Below are 21498 nucleotides of genomic sequence, written 5' to 3'. Positions count from 1 at the left end.
CCGCATCGCATCCCACGTAGCATGTCGTCATTGCATCTTTTGTTTGAGTTTTGCACGTGGTTGATTGTATCCTTGTTGCTTGTTTGTCTTGTTTGGGTAGATCCGGGAGACGAGTTCGCTAGCGAGGAGCCCGTTGAGTTTGCTTGTGAGGATCCAGTCAACTCTGACAACTGTGCAGGCAAGATGATCATACCCTCGAAATCACTACTATCTTTGCTATGCTAGTTTGCTCGCTCTTCCTATGCCAATGCTACGATGCCTACCTTTTGCTTGTCAGCCTCCCAAATTGCCATGTCAAACCTCTAACCCACCATTGTCCTAGCAAACCGTTGATTGGCTATGTTACCGTTTGCTCAGCCCCTCTTATAGCGTTGCTAGTTGCAGGTGAAGATCGGAGGCCGTTCCTTGTTGGAACATCTTTTATTTACTTGTTGGGATATCATTATATTATCTTGCTATCTTAATGCATCTATATACTTGGTAAAGGGTGGAAGGCTCGGCCTCTCGCCCAGTGTTCTGTTCCACTCTTGCCGCCCTAGTTTCCGTCATATCGGTGTTATGTTCCCGGATTTTGCGTTCCTTACGCGGTTGGGTTATAATGGGAACCCCTTGATAGTTCGCCTTGTTTAAAGCTTTTCCAGCAATGCCCAACCTTGGTTTTACCATTCGCCACCTAGCCTGTTTTTCCCTTGGGTTACCGGAGCCCAAGGGTCATCTTATTTTAAACCCCCCCGGGCCAGTGCTCCCTCTAAGTGTTGGTCCGAACCGGGCAGCCTGCGGGGCCACCTCGGGGAAACTTGAGGGTTGGTTTTACTCGTAGCTTGACCTATCTGAGTGTGCCCTGAGAACGAGATATGTGCAGCTCCTATCGGGATTTGTCGGCACATTCGGGCGGTGTTGCTGGTCTTGTTTTAACCTGTCGAAGTGTCTTGAGTTACCGAGATACCGAGTCTGATCGGAACGTCTTGGGAGGAGGTCTATTCCTTCGTTGACCGTGAGAGCTTGTCATGGGCTAAGTTGGGACTCCCCTGCAGGGATTGAACTTTCGAAAGCCGTGCCCGCGGTTATGGGCAGATGGGAATTTGTTAATGTCCGGTTGTAGATAACTTGAACCTTAATTAATTAAAATGATTCAACTGAGTGTGTTACCGTGATGGCCTCTTCTCGGCGGAGTCTGGGAAGTGGACACGGTGTTGGAGTAATGCTTGCGCAGGTTGTACCTCTAGATTCTCGCTCACGCTTTGCCTCCTCTTCTCGCTCTCTTTTGCGATTAAGTTAGCCACCATATATGCTAGTCGCTTGCTGCAGCTCCACATATATTTGCCTTCTCCTTCCTATAAGCTTAAATAGTCTTGATCGCGAGGGTGCGAGATTGCTGAGTCCCTGTGGCTCACATATACTATAAATCCAGATGCAGGTCCAGGTGATTCCGCTCCAGGTGACGAGTACGAGCTCAAGTGGGAGTTCGACGAGGACTCTCAGCGTTATTATGTTTCCTTTCCCGATGATCAGTAGTGGTGCCCAGTTGGGGGTGATTGGGACCGTGTCGCATGTTGGGTTCTCTTTTATTTTGGCGCCGTAGTCGGGCCATGAGTGTTTGGATGATGTAATGTTATTTATGTTCTTGATTGACGTGGCGAGTGTAAGCCAACTATGTTCTCCCCTTTATTATTCATATTACATGGGATGTGTGAAGATTGCCTAACTTGCGACATATGCCTTCAATGCGATTATGCCTATAAGTCGTGCCTCGACACGTGGGAGATATAGTCGCATCGAGGGTGTTACAAGTTGGTATTAGAGCCTTCCCCGACCTTAGGAGCCCCATTGCTTGATCGTTTTTAGTGGCCGAGTTGTGTCTAGAAAAATGTTTTGAGTCTTTAGGAATTATATATCGGAGAGTTTTGGAATTCTTTTTACTTCCCAGTCTCCTCATCGCTCTAGTAAGGCATCCTGACGTAGAGTTTTGACTCTTCTCTTCTCAAATTTCACTAAAAAAATTTAGGATCACGCGAGTATCTTGGAATCGTTCCGATGGCTTATGATGAGAACATTGTCTTGGTGCCTCCTGTCAGGGGTTTAGTGGAAGTGTCCCGGGGAGTTGAGCTCTGAGGTGTTGTCATCATAATTTTATCGTTGCAATTCTGGAATACTTGAGATATGTTCGCCGACATCGAAAATCTCTTTTATGCAGTTCGTTGGTGAGATAACCTCGACGCCACCCAGTACTGGGGTGGGAGTTCGGGAGTATCGCCATAACTTGTATAACGGATGCTTTTCGAAGGTTGAGGTAGATGGTTTCCGAAGTTTTCTTGGTTATGTGTTGAAGGATGGATACAGCTGGATGTAGGATTTGCTAGTTTGGGTGAGATATTATGCTTCCCCTATATCCCCAACACCTGATTGCATAACCGGAAAGGTTCGGGAGTTTCATAGGTGGGAATTCTAGTAGCTCTAGTTCTTCTTCCACGGATATTGGTTTGAGATTGGGATTTCTTACCGATTATTCGTTCTTGAGCCGTACCTTGTTGATTTATTTCTCTACCTTAATTCTACGTGGCTTCTCAATTTATGGACATGTGACCATTTCAAGAGGAATGCATTCGTTCATTTTGTTCGGATGTGAAGACTATATGTTGCAATTTTCATTCCGTTGGATTCAGCTTCAATATTTATCTATCAATGTGCTAATGGTGGTCAACCTCTTCAGGATGGCTCCTCCAACGCGCACGACTCCGAATCCTGAAGAAGATATTCCCAAGACAGCATTCAGAATAAGCTTTGGTTCATATGAATACACTGTCATGTCTTTTGGCCTCGCCAACGCTCCTCTGACGTTCTCTCGCATGATGAACTTCATCTTCAACGCCTACACCAATGACTTCGTTTTGGTCTATCTCGACGACGTTCTGGTTTTCTCCAAGAACAAGGAAGATCATGCCAAACACTTGCGTTTGGTGCTTGATAAGCTCAGGGAACATCAGTTCTACGCCAAGTTCTCCAAGTGTGAATTTTGGCTCTATGAGGTTCTTTATCTGGGTCATATCATCTCTGCCAAGGGCATTGCCGTGAATCCTGAGAAGGTGTCTGCTATTGTGAATTGGGAACCTCCTCAGAATGTGAAGCAACTCCGCAGTTTTCTCGGTCTAGCAAGCTATTGCCGAAGATTCGTTGAAAACTTTTCCAAGATCGCGAAGCCTCTCTCAAATCTTCTTCAGAAGCACTTCAAGTACGTTTGGTCTCCGGAGTGTGATATTGCTTTCAACACTTTGAAAGAGAAATTGATCACTGCTCCAGTTCTGACTCCGCCTGATGAATCCAAGCCGTACGAGGTCTTTTGTGATGCCTCTCTCCAAGGTCTTGGCGCAGTATTGATGCAAGAGAAGAAAGTTGTTGCTTATACATCTCGCCAGTTGAAGCCTAATGAGAAGAACTACCCCACCCATGATCTCGAGTTGGCGGCAGTTGTGGATGCTCTTTTGACTTGGAGACATCTTCTATTGGGAAGAAAAGTGAACATTTTCACTGATCACAAGAGTCTCAAGTACATCTTCACTCAGCCTAATCTCAACCTCAGGCAAACTCGATGGGTCGAAATGATTCAAGAGTATAATCCGAGTATTGAGTACACTCCAGGCAAGGCCAATGTGATTGCTGACGCTTTGAGCAGGAAGGCTTACTGCAACAGTTTGATTCTTAAGACTTATCAACCCGAGCTTTGTGAAGCTTTCCGCAAACTTAATCTGCAAGTTGTTCCTCAAGGTTTCCTCGCCAACCTTCAAGTCTCTCCTACCTTAGAAGACCAGATTCGCCAAGCCCATCTTCTTGATGCTATGGTGAAAAAGGTGAAGATTGGGATTGCCAAGAGTCAGTCCAAGTACAAGTGCTACCGCCTTGATGACAAGGACACTCTCTTCTTCGAGGATCGTATTGTTGTGCCCAAAGGTGACCTCCGTAAAGTGATTATGAACGAGGCTCACAATTCTCTCCTCTCCATCCACCCTGGGAGCATGAAGATGTATCAGGACCTTAAGCAAGCTTATTGGTGGACTCGAATGAAGCGCGAGATCGCTCAATTCGTGAATGAATGTGATGTCTGCAGAAGAGTGAAGGCAGAACATCAAAGGCCAGCAGGTCTCCTCCAACCTCTTGCCATTCCGGAATGGAAGTTTGACCACATTGAGATGGACTTCGTGACTGGGTTTCCAAAGTCCAAGCGTGGCAATGATGCTATATTCGTTCTCATCGACAAGCTCACCAAAGTGGCTCACTTTCTGCCTATCAAAGAGTCGATCACTGCAGCTCAATTGGCGGAACTCTATACCTCTCGTATTGTCTCTCTGCACGGTATTCCTCAAGTGATCTCTTCAGACCGTGGCAGCATCTTTACCTCGAAGTTTTGGGATTCTTTCCAGAAGGCCATGGGCACTAACATCCGCTTCAGCACTGCTTTCCATCCTCAAACAAGCGGTCAAGTCGAGCGTGTCAACCAGATTCTTGAAGATATGCTCAGGGCTTGTGTGATCTCCTTCAGCATGAAGTGGGAGGATTGTCTTCCTTATGCTGAATTCTCCTACAATAACAGTTTTCAAGCAAGTTCGGGCAAGGCCCCTTTTGAAATTCTGTATGGCAGGAAGTGCCGTATCCCTCTCAACTGGTCTGAAACCGGTGAACGTCAGCTTTTGGGTAATGACTTAATCACAGAAGCAGAAGAAATGTGCAAAGTCATTCGTGATAACCTCAAAGCAGCCCAATCCTGTCAGAAGAGCTACTATGATAGTAAGCACCGTGATTTGGCTTTCGAGATTGGAGATCATGTTTACCTCCGTGTCTCTCCTATGAAAGGTACTCGTCGCTTCGGTATCAAAGGGAAGCTTGCCCCTAGATACGTGGACCTTTCAAGATTGTCAGCAAGAGAGGCGACCTCGCCTATCAACTCGAGCTTCCTTCAAACTTTGCAAATGTACATGACGTGTTCCATGTCTCTTAGCTTCGAAAGTGCTTCAAGACTCCTGACCGCACCATCAATTTCGAGGACACTAAGCTCCAAGAAGATCTCTCTTATCGTGAGCACCAAGTTGCTATTCTTGAAGAGACTGAACGCAAGACTCGCAACAAGTCAATCAAATTTCTCAAAGTCAAGTGGTCACACCATTCCGACCGTGAAGCTACCTGGGAACGCGAGGATCACCTCCGTTCTGAGTACCCGGAGTTCTTTTAGTCCTAGATCTCGGGACGAGATCCTTTCGTAGTGGTGGAGTGTTGTAACGCCCCGGATATAACTTTCCCAATTTGTACTCCAACTCTTGCCGTTTCCGGCGTTAAGTTATATTTATTTCTCGGGTTCGGGTCTTTGTCTCCATGTGTTGTTTTTCGTTGTCATGCATCTCATATCATGTCATCATGTGTTTTGCATTTGCATACGTGTTCGTCTCATGCATTCAAGCTTTTTCCCCGTTGTCCGTTTTGCATTCCGGTGCTTCGTTCTCCTCCGGTGGTCATTTCTAGCTTTCTTTCGTGTGTGGGGATTAAATATTTCCGGATTGGGCCGAGACTTGCCATGCGGCCTTGGTTTACTACCGGTAGACCGCCTGTCAAGTTTCGTACCATTTGGACTTCGTTTGGTACTCCAACGATTAACCGAGGGACCGAAAAGGCCTCGTGTGTGTTGCAGCCCAACACCCCTCCAATTTGGCCCAAAACCCACCAAACTCTGCTCCATGTCCTAGAGCGTTCGATCACGATCGCGTGGCCGAAAACCGCACCTCATTTGGACTCTCCTAGCTCCACTTATGCCTATAAATACACCCCCCCCTCCATTTCGGATCTCTCCCTCCCATGAAACCCTAGCTAAAAAAAAGATCTCCGCGCCGCGCCGGACACGTCCGACCCGGCCGGACGCGTCCGCCGCCGCCGCCCGCAGCCACACACGCGCCGCCACGTGGTGAGTCACCGCCTCCGCCGCCGCGAGCCCGCCAGGCCCGGGGACGGCCCCCGAGGCCCATCGCCCGAGCCGCCGCAGCGCCTCCCGGCCCCTCCTCTCGCCGCCGCTTCTTCCCACGCCGGTGGCCGGTGCCACCGCGCCGCCATCTCCGGCTGCTCACTGCCGGAGCTCCCCGGCGCCTTCTCCCGGTCGGTGCCGCGTCCGCCGCCTCGGCCATCGCCAGCGTCGACCGCCACCGCCTCGGCCTCGCCGCCCCTCCACGCCCTCGGCCGGTGCCGCGACCTCCTCCTCCCTCCGCGCCAAGTCCGGCGACGGATCTCCGACGAGCTACTGTTCCGGCGAACCCCGTTCCGCGGGCATCTCAGATCTGAGATCTGGAAAACCCTAACGGTTGACTTTTCCCCTCTCCCCCTAATTTTTTATGCTAACTTTGACCGGTCGTATCTTCGCATCCGTAGCTCCGATTTGGGCATATAGCATATCAAAATGTTCGCCTCGACGAGTACATAATTTCATTCCATTGCATCATTTTCATTTGAGTGAATCTTGATGCCCGAAATTCTGTTAGAAGGAGGCTTCGTGAGTTAATTGTCAGATCTGCTAGTTCATCTTAGACTTTTGTCATTTTTGCCATGATTATTGTGTGCATGCTATGCCTGTGAGTCCTTCATATGTTTTGTTAAGGATTTTTTCATCTATCCAGAGGTGCAACCCATGCATTTTTAGGATTTATGTGGTGACTTGTGCAAGCTTGCAAAGTGAGGCACCCGGTAAATCTGTTTTCAGGGACTTAGTAGTTTTCACCAAGTCTGGGATTATTTAGTTCATGATGCCATATGTTCTTGCTGTTTCCTAGTGATCCATGCCTCTTTTGAGGATGATCAGTAAAGGAGTTTTTTTTAATCGTGTAATGCTCTATCCATCCATATCTTTACTTGCAATTATGGAGCACCCTAGCTTGAGTCAATCGAGCTCTACTTTTGCTTCAAGGTGAATCTGGGCAGATCGTCAACTCGTTTGCGATTTTGCCGGCGTTGTTGTAGTTGATCCGTGCATGCTATGTCATTGTTATTGCCATGTCTAGCTAGAATTTTGTGCCTTCTTCATGGATGTATGCTTGCCTTGCCATGACTTGCTCCGTAGTGAGTGCATCGAGCTCGTTTACATGCCCTCGTGAGTTATATTTCAGCATGTCTCAGTTTTCACTAAGTCTGAAAACTGATTGTGTTTTAGCTATGTTCGTGTGCCCGTTAGTATATTTTGTTAACCCTTTTGGCCCCAGGTCACTTTGGGTCTTTTGTTAAGCTTGTTGAGTAGCTCCATGCCATGTTCTTACTTGTCTTAATCAGGTCATGTATCATGTTGTTTTGCTGCTCCGAAGAGGGTTTCGTGATCTGAAATTTCAGACAAGTGTTAATTTCACTAAGTCTGAGATCTGTTTTGCATTTGCGTTTTTGCCATGCTTGTTTGAACCTCATAATGGATGATTTGGCCGTAGCTCAGTGCTAGACTTTTGTTAAGAATCTTGTGTGCATCCCTGCCATGTATTTTGTTGTCATGTTTGGTGGCTGTAGCATGTTCATCTCATTGCATTTAGATGCCTACTTGCTGTAAATCGCAGACCGGAGTCAATTTTGAATCGCTTGCCATTTCCAAAACGTAACTCCGATTCCGGCGTTCTTTATATCGTTTTCAAGCGATTTCATCTCGTCTTTCCAGTGGCACCCTTGGAATTCCAAGTTGAGGCCAGGTTCATACATTTCCTATCATATCTTGCATTTTGCATCCCGCATCGCATCCCGCGTAGCATGTCGTCATTGCATCTTTTGTTTGAGTTTTGCACGTGGTTGATTGTATCCTTGTTGCTTGTTTGTCTTGTTTGGGTAGAGCCGGGAGATGAGTTCGCTAGCGAGGAGCCCGTTGAGTTTGCTTGTGAGGATCCAGTCAACTCTGACAACTGTGCAGGCAAGATGATCATACCCTCGAAATCACTACTATCTTTGCTATGCTAATTTGCTCGCTCTTGCTATGCCAATGCTACGATGCCTACCTTTTGCTTGTCAGCCTCCCAAATTGCCATGTCAAACCTCTAACCCACCATTGTCCTAGCAAACCGTTGATTGGCTATGTTACCGCTTTGCTCAGCCCCTCTTATAGCGTTGCTAGTTGCAGGTGAAGATCGGAGGCCGTTCCTTGTTGGAACATCTTTTATTTACTTGTTGGGATATCATTATATTGCCATGTTATCTTAATGCATCTATATACTTGGTAAAGGGTTGAAGGCTCGGCCTCTCGCCTAGTGTTTTGTTCCACTCTTGCCGCCCTAGTTTCCGTCATATCGGTGTTATGTTCCCGGATTTTGCGTTCCTTACGCGGTTGGGTTATAATGGGAACCCCTTGATAGTTCGCCTTGATTAAAGCTTTTCCAGCAATGCCCAACCTTGGTTTTACCATTCGCCACCTAGCCTCTTTTTCCCTTGGGTTCTGACCACAGGGTCATCTTATTTTAAACCCCCCCCCCGGGCCAGTGCTCCTCTAAGTGTTGGTCCGAACCGGGCAGCCTGCGGGGCCACCTCGGGGAAACTTGAGGGTTGGTTTTACTCGTAGCTTGACCTATCTGAGTGTGCCCTGAGAACGAGATATGTGCAGCTCCTATCGGGATTTGTCGGCACATTCGGGCGGTGTGCTGGTCTGTTTGTTTTAACCTGTCGAAGTGTCTTGATACCGGAGATACCGAGTCTGATCGAACGTCTTGGGAGGAGGTCTATTCCTTCGTTGACCGTGAGAGCTTGTTATGGGCTAAGTTGGGACTCCCCTGCAGGGATTTGAACTTTCGAAAGCCGTGCCCGCGGTTATGGGCAGATGGGAATTTGTTAATGTCCGGTTGTAGATAACTTGAACCTTAACTTAATTAAAATGAATCAACCGTGTGTGTTACCGTGATGGCCTCTTCTCGGCGGAGTCCGGGAAGTGGACACGGTGTTGGAGTAATGCTTGCGCAGGTTGTTCCTCTAGATTCTCGCTCGCGCTTTGCCTCCTCTTCTCGCTCTCTTTTGCGTATAAGTTAGCCACCATATATGCTAGTCGCTTGCTGCAGCTCCACATATATTTTGCCTTACCCTTCCTATAAGCTTAAATAGTCTTGATCGCGAGGGTGCGAGATTGCTGAGTCCCTGTGGCTCACAGATACTATAACTCCAGATGCAGGTCCAGGTGATTCCGCTCCAGGTGACGAGTACGAGCTCAAGTGGGAGTTCGACGAGGACTCTCAGCGATTTACTATGTTTCCTTTCCCGATGATCAGTAGTGGTGCCCAGTTGGGGGTGATTGGGACCGTGTCGCATGTTGGGTTCTCTTTTATTTTGGCGCCGTAGTCGGGCCATGAGTGTTTGGATGATGTAATGTTATTTATGTACTTGATTGACGTGGCGAGTGTAAGCCAACTATGTTATCTCCCCTTTATTATTCATATTACATGGGATGTTGTGAAGATTGCCTAACTTGCGACATATGCCTTCAATGCGATTATGTCTCTAAGTCGTGCCTCGACACGTGGGAGCTATAGTCGCATCGAGGGTGTTACAAGTTCGCTTCAATCGATTGGAGTGAGGTGTCTTTCGACGTTTTCCTCGGCGATTTAGAAAATGGTTGAGAAGCCCCAGCTAGTGGGAGAGGCGTATCCAAGAAGAGCAGGTCAGCCATTCCGTGTGGAATCGACGATCTGGTCGATGCGGGGAGCAGCGGGAACGGATCTTGCGGGCATGCCTTGTTGAGGTTGGTGAAGTCGACACACATGCGCTCCTTCCCTCCCTTCTTTGGCACAACGACAGGGTTGGCCAACCAATCCGGGTATCGGACCTCGCGAATGACCCCAGCGGCTTCTAAGTTTGCGGGTCTCTTGGACGATGAAGGCCTGCTTTTCTGTGGACTGCCGCCTGGCCTTCTGCTTCACAGGGCGCACGTTGGGGCACACGTTGAGGTGATGCTCGATTACGCTCCTAGGGATCCCTGCCAACTGGTCAGGCTCCCAAGCGAATACCTTCTTGTTTGCGCGCAGGAACGACCTGACCAGGGCCTCCTCCTGCTCGGGGTCGAGGTTGGCGCCTATGGTGAAAGTGGCATTGGTGGACCCGTCCTCATCGACGGGTATCTGCTTGGTTTCTGCCTTGTCTTGGGTGAACAACTGTTTCTTCTTGGCGGGTGCAGCCCCCTTGGGCTCGGGGGTCTCCGAGTCGGCGGGCTGTGCCGACGCCGCCTTGAAGGCGAGCTTGAGCACTCGCAGCGCGTCTCCGGTGTCCCCGTGCACGGTGAGGACACCGCTGCTCTCTCGGGCATCTTCATGAGGTTGTACGCCGGGTGCGTCGCGGCCATGAACTGGGCCAGCGGGTAGCCGAGGATGGCGTTGTAGGGGAGGCCGATGGGGGCGATGTCGAAGTCGACCAGCTCCGTGCGGAAGTTCGTTGAGGTGCCGAAGGTTACTGGGAGCCGGATCTGTCCCAAGGAGCTGATGCCCCCCCAACGCCTGAGAAGGGCCGGCTGGGTTGCAGCCGTTCCAGGGGTATGCAGAGGAGGTTGAAGGCCTCAACCGAGAGCACGCTGAGGCCCGCACCGCCATCGATGAGAGTTCTGGTGACTGGCCACCTGGCAGATGGTGGGGGTGCACAGCATGGAGGAGCGCACCCGAGCAGGCCGAGTTGGAGGGGTGGTCCTCCGAGCTGAAGGTCAGGCCGGCCTTGGGCGCCGCCCGGTCCGGGAGAGCCCCCTGCCGCGTGGAAGCGGCGCTGACCCGGCGGATGAACGGCTTGACGTGGTGACTTGTAGGCGGCGCCTGCGAGCCGCCCAGGAGGGCCGCGACGACCGGGGGTGTTGGTGTAGCGGTGGGCGGGGAAGAGGCCGGAGCTCTTCCCAAGAGGCCACGGAGGCTGCCGGCAGGTGGAGCAGCCATGCGCGCGGAGCGCCGGTGAGGGCCATGGGGAGCCAGTTGGCCATGACCCTATCGTCACCTCCAGCTTCGAGGATGGCCTCCTCGCGCCAGCAAGAAGGCCAGCGGATCAGTCGCGCCGCCGTAGCGCGGCGGCCGTCGACTTGGCTGAACGTCCGGCCACCGTACTCGTTGCAGATGAAGTCGGCCCCAGATCATGGAAGGTGCGAGTTCTTGTGCTTGGAACCTAGTGTAATAGCAGGACTCATTCGTTACCCGTTTTGCAGGCTAGAGGCCAGGGGCCTTCGGAGCCCCCTGGCCCCCCGTAGGCTGGCGGCGCCGGCCGAGGGGCGATGCGCTTTCATCGCGACGGCGGGTCATGCACGAATGGCATGGAGCGAGAATACCCCTGAGTGGTGGCGAAGGAAACTGCCGGTTCCTCTGGCAACCCCCGTACGCTGGGCGCCAAATGTCGGATTTCGGGAGTTCCGGCAGACCCTTGAGGTTCGAACACTGGGGTGCGCGCGAGATTTCCTTCTACCTACCTGCACCCCTCCGCCTCACTGAGATCTAAGCTATGGGAAAGAACAGCACAAGAGACACAAGGGTTTATACTGGTTCGGGCCACCGTTGTGGTGTAATACCCTACTCCAGTGTGTGGTGTGGTGGATTGCCTCTTGGGCTGATGATCATGAGCAATACAAGGAAGAACAGCCTTGCGAGGGTCTGTTCTTGGCTGTGGGGATGAACTGCTAGGAGGAGTTCAGTCACCCTTCTCTCTCTGTGTGTGTGATGTTACTCGGTCCGATTTTTCTCTCCTCTACCCTGTGGGTGGCTAGTCCTATTTATAGGCAAAGGCCCTGGGCCTCTTCCCAAATATTGAGCGGGAAGGGCGCCAACAATTGGCCATTTTGAAGGGGAACATCTGGTACACTTATCCTAACTAAAGTTAGTCCTTGCCTGCCAAAGACTCTGGTGGTGACGCTGGCTTGGTCTCCACAATGACTTCCTCCCTGCCGTTGGACTGGTCTTGGTCTCGTTGCACCGAAACGGGTGCCTTTGCTTGATGCTCTCGCCTGCGCTTGCTCCCTTTGCACCAAAGAGGAAAGGAGGACACTGCGCGGGCTGGCGCCCGCCTGGCGCCCTTGGTCGTCATGGCTTGCGTCACGGGCACCTCGTGAGGTACCCCGCCTTGATCTCTCCGCCTCCTCGCGAGCCAGCCTGATGTGGCCGTGCCTGAGGAAGCTCCGTGTCATCCGCCCCGCGAGGCTTGGCCCCTCGCGAGGGTCTTGGGTCTGCATCGATGAAGAAGGGCCGTGCTGGGCCCCCTTTGAGCCACGCCGCAGGCCGCAGGCAGGCAAGTCTGGGGACCCCCATTCCCAGAACGCCGACAGCCTTGTCTTCTCCTGTTTATTGAATGTCTGCAGATTCCATCTTAGTCCGATGCACGTGCACTATTATTATTATTCACATCGTTCGGTCGTGCAAGTGAAAGGCAATTATGACGATATATGATGGACTGACTGAGATGAGAAAAGCTGGTATGAACTCGACCTATTTTGTTTTTGTAAATATGATTAGTTCATCGTTCCTGATTCAGCCTATTATGAATAAACATGTTTGCAATGACAATTAGAGATTATAGTTTCTTCTGCCATGCTTGATTAGCTATGAGTTATAATGGTTTACCTTGCGTGCCAACATGCTATTAAAATGGTTATGATGTGGTATGATAGGTGGTACCTCCTCTGAATGATTTAAGTGACTTGACTTGGCGCATGTTCATGCATGTAGTTGAAACAAAATCAACATAGCCTTCAAGATATTTATGTTCATGGTGGATTGTATCCTACTCATGCTTGCATTCAGTGTTGATTAATTTTAATGCATGTTCATGACCGTTGTCGCTCTCTAGCTGGTCGCTTCCCAGTCTTTTGCTAGCCTTCACCTGTACTAAGCGGGAATACTGCTTGTGCATCCAATCCCTTAAACCCCAAAGTTATTCCACATGAGTCCACTATACCTACCTATATACGGTATCTACCTGCCGTTCCAAGTAAATTTGTATGTGCCAAACTCTAAACCTTCAAATAAATATCCTGTTTTGTATGCTCGAATAGCTCATGTATCAACTAGGGATGTCTATATCTTCCATGTTAGGCGGGTTATTCTCAAGAGGAGTGGACTCCGCTCCTCACTCACGAGATAAATGGCTGGTCACCGGGATGCCCAGTCCCATGCTTTATGCAAACTAAATCAAAATAATTGCAAACAAAACCCCCCCAGGGACTCTTGTTAGTTGGAGGCACTCGTTGTTTCGAGCAAGCCATGGATTGATGCTTGTGGTGGAAGGGGGAGTATAAACTTTACCATTCTGTTTGGGAACCGCCTATAATGTGTGTAGCATGGAAGATATCGCCATCTCTTGGTTGTTATATTGACAATGAAAGTATACCGCTCAAAATATTATTCTCCTCTATTTCAAAACTGAGCTCTGGCACCTCTACAAATCCCTGCTTCCCTCTGCGAAGGGCCTATCTATTTACTTTTATGCTGAGTCATCATCCTCTATTAAAAAGCACCAGTTGGAGAGCACCGTTGTCATTTGCATTCATTACTATTAGTTTACATTGAGTATGACTTGACTGGATCTCTTTTACCATGAATTACAATGTCCAGTCAGTCCTTGGTCTTTAAAGGTGCTCTGCATTTATGTTTTGCGGTCTCAGAAAGGGCTAGCGAGATACCATCCTATTATATCATATTATGATTGTTTTGAGAAAGTGTTGTCATCCGAGTTTTATTATTATGGCTCGCTAGTTGATTATGTTATTGATATGAGTAAACTTGAGACCTATGCGTTACTGTGAATGTGGTTAGTTATAATCTTTGCTGAAAACTTGAATGCTGGCTTTACATATTTATAACAACAAGAGCAAACAAAGTTTGTAAAAGTTTTCCTTTATCACTTTCAGTTTGTCAACTGAATTGCTTGAGGACAAGCAAAGATTTAAGCTTGGGGGAGTTGATACGTCTCCAACATATCTACTTTTCCAAACACTTTTGCCCTTGTTTTGGACTCTAACTTGCATGATTTGAATGGAACTAACCCGGATTGACGCTGTTTTCAACAGAATTACCATGGTGTTATTTATGTGCAGGAGCAAACGTTCTCGAAATGACCTGAAACTTCACGGAGACACTTTTCAGAAAATAAGAAAAATACCTGCCAAAGATGAAGGCCAGGGGGGCCACCACCTTGCCACGAGGGTGGGGGCATGCCTGCCCCCCTAGGGCGCGCCCCCTACCTCGTGGGCCCCCTGTTGCCTCTCCGATTCCAACTCCACCTCCATATATTGAGTTTCGACAAGAAAAAAATCAGGGAGAAGAAATCATCGCGTTTTACGATACGGAGCCGCTGCCAAGCCCTAAAACCTCTCGGGAGGGCTGATCTGGAGTCCGTTCGGGGCTCCGAAGAGGGGAATCCGTCTCCATCGTCATCATCAACCATCCTCCATCACCAATATCATGATGCTCACCATCGTGCGTGAGTAATTCCATCATAGGCTTGCTGGACGGTGATGGGTTGGATGGGATCTATCATGTAATCGAGTTAGTTTTGTTAGGGTTTGATCCCTAGTGTCCATTATGTTCTGAGGTTGATGCTGCTATGACTTTGCTATGCTTAATGCTTGTCACTAGGGCCCGAGTGCCATGATTTCAGATTTGAACCTATTATGTTTTCATCAATATATGAGTGTTCTTGATCCTATCTTGCAAGTCTATAGTCACCTATTATGTGTTATGATCCGTTAACCCTGAAGTGACAATAATCGGGATACTTACCGGTGATGACCGTAGTTTCAGGAGTTCATGTATTCACTATGTGTTAATGCTTTGTTTCGGTTATCTATTAAAAGGAGGCCTTAATATCCCTTAGTTTCTGTAAGGACCCCGCTGCCATGGGAGGGTAGGACAAAAGATGGCATGCAAGTTCTTTTCCATAAGCATGTATGACTATATTCGGAATACATGCCTACATTACATTGACAAACTGGAGCTAGTTCTGTGTCACCCTAGGTTATGACTGTTATATGATGAACCGCATCCAGCATAATTCTCCATCACCGATCCATTGCCTACAAGCTTTCCATATATTGTTCTTCGCTTATTTACTTTTCCGTTGATATTGCTATCATCACTACAAAATACCAAAAACATTACTTTTACTGTCGTTACCTTTTGCTACCGTTACCACTACTATCATATTACTTTGCTACTAAACACTTTGCTGTAGATATTAAGTTTCCAGGTGTGGTTGAATTGACAACTCAGCTGCTAATACTTGAGAATATTCTTTGGCTCCCCTTGTGTCGAATCAATAAATTTGGGTTGAATACTCTACCCTCGAAAACTGTTGCGATCCCCTATACTTGTGGGTTATCAAATAGCAAACGGTGGGTGAACAAATTATTGTTGGGAAATTGATAGAACTTAAAATAATCATGACGATATCCAGGCAATGATCATTACATAGGCATCACGTCCAAGATTAGTAGACCAACTACTGCCTGCATCTACTACTATTACTCCACACATCGACCACTATCTAGCATGCATCTAGTGTATTAAGTTCGTGGAGAAACGGAGTAATGCAATAAGAACAATGGCATGATGTAGACAAGATCTATCTATGTAGAGATAGGCCCCAACATTTTATCCTTAGTAGCAATGATACAAACGTGTCGATTCCCTTTCTGTCACTGGGATCAAGCACCATAATATCGAACCCACTACAAAGCACCTCTTCCCATTGCAAGATAAATAAATCAAGTTGGCCAAACAAAACCCAAATATCGAAGAAGAAATACGAGGCTATAAGTAATCATGCATAAAAGAGATCAAACAAACTCAAATACTTTCATGGATATAAAAAGATAGATCTGATAAAAAACTCAAAGTTCATCGATCCCAACAAACACACCACAAAAGAGTTACATCATATGCATCTCCAAGAGACCATTGTATTGAGAATTCAGAGAGAGAGAGAGGAAGCCATCTGGCTACTAACTACGGACCCGAGATGGTGGCTACTAACAAACACACCACAAAGAACTACTCACGCATCATCGGAGAGGCACCAATGGAGGTGGTGAACCCCATCTGAGATGGTGTCTAGATTGGATCTGGTGGTTCTGGACTCTGCGGCGGCTGGATGAATATTTCGTCGACTCCCCTAGGGTTTTGGGAATATTTGGGTATTTATAGAGCAAAGAGGCGGTCTGGGGGGCACCCGAGGTGGGCACAACCCACCAGGGCGCGCGTGGGCCTCCTAGCGTGCCCTGGTGGGTTGTGCTCTCTTCGGAGCACCCCCAGGCGCAGCCAGGGCCCATTAGGTGTCTTCTGGTCCATAAAAAATCTCTGTAAAGTTTCGTGGCATTTGGACTCCGTTTGGTATTGATTTTCTGCCATGTAAAAAACATGCAAAAAACAACAACTGGCACTTGGCACTATGTCAATAGGTTAGTACCAAAAAATGATATAAAATGGCTATAAAATGATTATAAAACATCCAAGATTGATAATATAACAGCATGGAACAATCAAAAATTATAGATACGTTGGAGACGCATCAACGTCCATTTTGCATCATGTTTTCTTACTGTTATTTATGATGTTTTTATCCATAATAATGCTTTTTGGAGTAATTCTAATGCCTTTTCTCTCATAATATGCAAGGTATAAACAAAGAGAGAGAATTCCGGCAGCTGGAAATCTGGACCTGGAAAAGCTACGTTAGGCCACCTATTCTACACAACTCCAAATAAGCGGAAACTTCACAGAGATTTTTTATCAAATATTTGAAGAATATTGGAGCAAATAACTACCAGAGGGGGGCCACCAGATGCGCACAACCCACCTGGGCGCGCCAGGGAGCCCAGGCGCGCCCTGGTGGGTTGTTCTCACTCAGGCCCACCTCCGGTTCCCATCTTCTGGTATATAAGTCATTTTGACCTACAAAAATAAAGGGAGGACTTTCGGGACGGATCGCCACCGTCTCGAGGCGGAACTTGGGCAGGAGCACATTTGCCCTCTGGCGAAGCGATTCCGCCGGGGGAACTTCCCTCCCGGAGGGGGAAATCATCGTCATCATCATCACCAATAGCTCTCCCATCTTGGGGAGGGAAATCTCCATCAACATATTCAACAGCATCATCTCATCTCAAACCCTAGTTCATCTCTTGTGTTCAATCTTGTTACCGGAACTATAGATTGGTGCTTGTGGGTGACTAGTAGTGTCGATTACATCTTGTAGTTGATTACTATATGGTTTATTTGGTGGAAGATTATATGTTCAGATCCAATATGCTATTTAATACCCCTCTGATCTTGAGCATGATTATTATTTGTGAGTAGTTAGTTTTGTTCTTGAGGTCATGGGAGAAATCATGTTGCAAGTAATCATGTGAACTTGGTATGTGTTCGATATTTTGATAGTATGTATGTTGTGATTCCCTTAGTGGTGTCATATGAACATCGACTACATGACACTTCACCATATTTGGGCCTAAGGGTATGCATTGTGGAGTAGCAATTAGATGATGGGTTGTGAGAGTGACAGAATCTTAAACCCCAGTTTATGCGCTATTCCATAAGGGGCCGATTGGATCCAAAAGTTTAATGCTATGGTTAGAGTTTATTCTGAATACTTTTCTCGTAGTTGCGGATGCTTGCGGGAGGGTTAATCATAAGTAGGAGGTTTGTTCAAGTAAGAACATCACCTAAGCATCGGTCCACCCACATATCAAATTATCAAAGTAGCGAACACAAATCGAACCAACATGGTGGAAGTGACTAGATGAAATTCCCGTGTACCCTCAAGAACGCTTTGCTTATCATAAGAAACCGTATTGGCATGTCCTTTGCCTCAAAAGGATTGGGCTACCTTGTTGCAGTTTTATTACTATTATCATTACTTGCTCATTACAAAATATCTTGCTACCAAACTACTCTATTACTTACAATTTCAGCACTTGCAGACATCACCTTGCTGAAAACCACTTGTCATTTCCTTCTGCTCCTCGTTGGGTTCGACACTCTTACTTATGGAAAAGAGCTACAATTGATCCCCTATACTTGTGGGTCATCAGTACTCCTCTCCGCATGGGCATCCACTGCCGCGTCTTCCCCGGCTCCGCGTCTTCCCCTTCCTAGGCCTCGCAGTCGTCCACCGCCTTGGTGCTCTCGGTGCGGTGTGGTCAATGTGGTCAAGGAACAGACTTCCATCGGAAGAGTACTGTACGTGGAGAGGCTGACAGCTGGGTCCATGGCCGCAACAAGGAAGTGCAACCTTATTACACGCAAAATAATGATTCCTCCACCTGGTAGCAGGGACCCACCGGATAGGCCACCGTATTTCCTGAAAAAATCATTCCCCCTGACTGTCGGGACCCGCCAGCTACCACTGGTGCACCTCGATGCTATACAAACGGTTTTTAACCCCTTTTCGCGACGGCATTTGGAACCGTCGCCAAGTGAGTGTGGGCGATAGGGGGGGTCCTTCCCACACAACCCAGAAACCGTTGGGGATATGCCCTCCTGGCACACACGCTTGGCAAAATGAGGTCATGTGCGACCGGCGAGCGCTCAAATACGGAAGTACGTACAGTAGAGCTAAAAAATACAATTATACACGTGAAATTGTTTCCAGTCACAAGTACATCCCACACAGTCAGTCCCCGCTAAACGTTTCCGTTCGTATGTACATCCCACACATTCGCTCCAAGGAAAACATTTCTGTTCACAGGTACATCACACATAATTTTTCCCGTTAAAACGTTTGTGATAGCGTTGTCATTGCACACAATATTAATAATTTTGTCGTTTGTGTTATTGAATGCATCACACACGGTGCGTAGAAGAAATTGTGTGGCAAAAGGCTGTCCATCACACACAGTTTTATGTGGTAAACATTTGCGCAAGGTGGCCTAACGCAAACAGTTTTCAAGAGAAAGTCGTGTGTGCAGTGGAGATTGATCGCACACGTAGTGGATCCTAGAAACGTTTCTGATCTCCACATATATCACAGACGTTTTGCTTTCACAAACCGTGTGCAGTGTAATCCCTAATTAATCCCTAATTTAAAAATCACATGTTTTGAATTTGAAAGTAGGCAATCACTTATTTCATATCCAACCATGTTTATTACAAATATAGGTTCAACCACGAATGCATAATTCGATGCACAGGTACATATACTAAAGAACTACAGAAGCACCAAGTAAAGAATGATGAACCACAGTTGTACTAAAGACTGTAAAGAGAGAGGCGAAAGACATTCTGGTTGCTGGAGAAGGTGAAGTGGAATGCCCATATTGTGCCCTCCTCCATGCGTAATGTGTGCACGACTCTAGGCCAACCCCTTGTGATGGTTGTCCGTCCATCCTTCACTCTCTTCATTAGGACTTCTCGATGCTCATTGTAGTGTGGATGAAATACTTTAACCTTCATTGCGTGTCCACCAATCATGTACTTTGCAAGGTAATCTTGAGTTAACTGCTTCGGGAACCACTGGGAACGAAAAAGATTCAGACATTTTTTAGATAGCTTACCAGGCTTGCTGCCTGTTCAGTAAAAAGATTCAGATATTGTTGTCTAACAACTCATTATGGGCAATAAAAAGAGAAGGCTATAGAGTTTGTAGTTACCATCCTACAGCTCACTGTTGTGTTGGATAGAGCATAAACAAAAAATTTGCTTGCCACCATTCGTATCTTTTTGCTAATAATCCTTATCAGTTTCCTCACTTGATGCTTGTTCATCAATATCTCATTACCCCATACACAAAAAGGGTCGATGCATGGATCCTTGCCAAGGGCATATGTACCTACAAGCAACAAGTCCATATTAGAAGCTAACTAGTGTCCAGGCATGGATCTATCTGCACTACATTATGGAACGACGGGGGGAGTACAAGCCGAGGGATGAAGCTAACCTTGGCGGAAAATGGTGGCCACTCCATTGTTGTCCTGCATAAGTAGTGGAAAGGCATGATAAGTATAGCAACCTTAACATCAAACAAATATAGCAAAGGTAAACAACATCATCTCCAAATGATAGCTTGAATGTGTTGGTTTCAGCATGCTGTTAAAGCAGATATAAAGAAAATGAATAGAACGTAGGTAATGCTTAAACATCACACTGGATAAATGTGTAAAAATGAAATAAAGGGCATGTGTTAACTACACCAAGAATAACTGGAACCAAATATAGCCGTTCAAACTAGTATTGATGTAGTCAAGCGGCACAGTTCCGACTTGCACATAATGAACAACACATTGTGAATGACTGAAATAAACAAGGCATAAATGACCAGTATAAAAACCAAATATAGCCATTGAAAACTGGACAGAGTCTCATTGCAACCAACCTAACAAGCAAATACAGATAAACAAGGCATATGCTTGAAAACTGGACAAATGCTCACTGCAACCAACCTAACAAGCAGATAAAGATAAACAAGGCATCTGCTTGATAATTGGACAAGTGCTAAAAAAAAGCAACCTAACAACCAAATAGAGATAAACAAGGCATCTGCTTGATAACTGGACAAATGCTAAAAAATAACCTAACAACCAAATACAGATAAACAAGGCATCTGCTTGACAACTGGACAAATGCTCACTACAACCAAACTAAGAACCAAATAGAGATAAACAAGGCATCTGCTCGATAATTGAAAAAATGCTCACTCCAACCAACCTAACAACCAAATACTGATAAAAAAGGCATCTACTCACTATAAACAACCAAATATAGCCATTCGTGAAACTGAAGTGGCCAATTCATACTTAAACATCACATAGACCTATTGAACAATACATTTTTGCATAACTGAAATAATTAAACATGGCACAGTTAAAGCACCGCACGGCAAATGCTACTACAACAAAAAGGTACGGGTTGGCAAGCTAGAAAATGTAAGATTTGCTGATAGAATGTTGCCTCACATTTCATGGACGGGATCTTTCCAGTTGGAAGAGCACATACCCATGGTGCGCTCTCTGATGTCACAAATGGGTTGTTTCACCTTGGAAGAACCTTCGTGGGTGCCCTCCTCATGGTCATGGTCATGGTCGATGAGATCTGACTTCGCAATTGAGGATCCCAAGCCGCCGTCGTAGAACATGTCCTTCCGAAATGACAAAATGGGCTCGATGGCGAATAAAGCTCGCAAATCCTTGACCACTTGGCGGAGGAGATCAGCGGCAGGGCCGTCGAGATCAATGGCATTTGAACCAGAGGGGTTGGGGATGGACCACTTAACGTGTGACATGGCCCGCATGAAACCGTCGGTGTGGACGAGCTTGATGTCGTAGCCAGCTTTCCTGAGATACAGTAATACGCTAGCCCGCTGACATGAAGTGTTCGGCATGGCAACGTAGTCAACGTCTTCGCCGGCTTTCGCAGCGACGTGTTGCTCTGGGATCGACAGGTCGGGGCGAACGGCGGCCACCTCGCCAACGTCTGTCGGAGAGGCCATGACAAACCTCTTCTTGGCCGAACGCTCGTCGGGCTCCCCTGGATACGTGGTCGAGCTTAGGCTGCGACATTCTGGAGCAGGGGATGTGGA

Source organism: Triticum urartu, chromosome 1 (genome assembly GCF_003073215.2).
Source record: "Triticum urartu cultivar G1812 chromosome 1, Tu2.1, whole genome shotgun sequence".
Lineage (NCBI taxonomy): Eukaryota > Viridiplantae > Streptophyta > Magnoliopsida > Poales > Poaceae > Triticum > Triticum urartu.
The sequence above is the reverse complement of the archived record's forward strand: the minus strand, read 5'-3'. Positions refer to the sequence as shown.